Below are 2,089 nucleotides of genomic sequence, written 5' to 3'. Positions count from 1 at the left end.
AGCAGTGCATACCGACAGCGTTTATTTAACCAGCGGGGGCATAAGTGACTTTTTTTATATGTAGTTTAATGTATTTTATTAGCAAACTTACAGGAACAGCACAGAGGACAGACACCATTAAAAACATGTACTTGAATGTAGGAAACTCAGAAAAGTATAGTGAATGGATGGAATCTACTGTATGATAAAAATGCTACAAACACAATTTAGCTGCCATCAATAAGAAATTTACTTATTTTAAGCAAAATCCAAATGCTGGCATTGTCTAGAAAATTTTAACAGGTTTATTTATAATTGTTATAAAGCTGAACTGCTGAAATTTGTTCACTGAAACATTTTGACTTGCGTTAATGCTTTACCTCCCCGCATTTATATTAAAAATTCACACACAAATGAAAATGAAAAAACTGCCAATACCTGATTTCTTTTTTCCACTTGCAATCATATACTTAGGTACCTTTTGACCCCAAAGAAAAAAAAAATGACTAACGTTCAGAACTACCAATAACAGGAAGAGAAATTTTTTTTTCGAGAATGCAATGTTTCCCATCACAGCGGATTCTTAAGCACGTTCTCCACGTGTGCGGCGTGCTAGCTGGATGTCTTTTGGCGTAATTGTTGCATGTTTGGCATGGAGAGCACACAGGTTGGTGTCTTCAAAAAGGCCAGCAAGATAGGCCTCACTTGCCTCCTGCAAAGCACCAATAGAAGCGCAGATCTGTTTTGAAGTCCCGAGCAATTTCTCGCACCAGACGCTGAGAGGGGAGTTTGCAAATCAGAAGTTCAGCAGACGTCTGATAACGTCTAATTTCCCAGACTGCCGCGGTACCAGGCCTGTAATGATGTTTCTCCACCCCTCCAGTAGAGGGCGCACTCTTGCAAGTGGGGTTTGCCATCAGTTGTTTCCTGGGTGCTTTACCACCAGTGGATTTGCAGGCTGTCTGCTTTGTGGGAGCTGTGGCATAGAGACCTCCTTACTTACCCCCTTCTCCTTGGGCTGGAGCTCAGCAAGCTAGAGGCAGCACTGGTGTTGGAGTGACTTTTAATAGGTCATTTCAGTGTTTCATAAGGCCAGCTGCTTCTGGGTGTTGGGTATCACATGGTAAGACCAGTGACTCTTACCAGCTGTAGCCCATTATCTAACATAGCCTCCTAGGTCAGAAGCAATGTTGTGCAAAATACCATGACCACTTAAAAAGTCCTCCAGTAAGTGCCCAGATGGTGGCTCTGGCAAAGCATGACCAAAACCAAATCTATGAATCATCTTGGGGTCTTGCTTCATTTGACATCCTGATCTGCTTCTAGACACCAGAAGCATGGTTAGATATGAAGGACAAAATCAACTTGTACCAGATCAGCAGAGAAGCCTTCTCATGCTCTGAGCCCACTCAAACCTGATAGCTTTTCATTCCCCTGTCAGATGGGTCACTGTAGCACACGTAAATCTTGTATTTGTTGCCTCAAAAATGTGTGCCTTCTTTTGGTAGAGGCTGCAGTGCACAGCACCCTTCCTTTCTGTAATGGCATTAAGGTAGTGGACTAGCCAACATAATGTCCTTGGAGGTAATGTGGCAGAAAAAGTTCCCTGTCTTCAGGGACCATGGATTTTTTTAAAATCATTTTTAATTAATGTATGATATTTCAACATTTGGATACAGTTTAACATTCCTTCGTTGTTGGATGATCAGACATTAAGATTTTAACAGAAAACATTTATGATTATATATATATATATAATTTTTTTTTTCTTGGCAGCTGGTGGGTACAGAGATCTGAACCCTTGACCTTGGTGTTATTAGCACCATGCTCTAAGTGAGTTAATGGGCCAGCCCTATGATTGCATTCTTAAGGTTAATTTTTAAAACTAGATTTAATGAATTAGAGGAAATACATTTGAGATTCCAGATGCATATTCCCAAATTGTTTTATTAATGGCTTATAACCAACTTATATTTCCACTGTCTGTATAAGATAGTGCCCATTTGTAACCCCCTTGCTATCGAGTAACATTTTTTCCAATTTCTACTTATTTAATTGCTGAGAAAATAGTGTTTTATTTCTTTCAATTTAAATTTATTTGAGTAGAAAT

General features: G+C 39.5%; 1 pseudogene; it reads right to left on the bottom strand.

Moving 5' to 3' along the window:
- Positions 1–562: 562 nt before the first annotated feature.
- On the bottom strand, positions 563–1,146 carry LOC103602130 (annotated as a pseudogene).
- Positions 1,147–2,089: the final 943 nt, after the last annotated feature.

Source organism: Galeopterus variegatus, unplaced genomic scaffold, assembly GCF_000696425.1.
Source record: "Galeopterus variegatus unplaced genomic scaffold, G_variegatus-3.0.2 Scaffold4020, whole genome shotgun sequence".
Lineage (NCBI taxonomy): Eukaryota > Metazoa > Chordata > Mammalia > Dermoptera > Cynocephalidae > Galeopterus > Galeopterus variegatus.
This window is presented reverse-complemented; position numbering and strand designations above follow the sequence as displayed.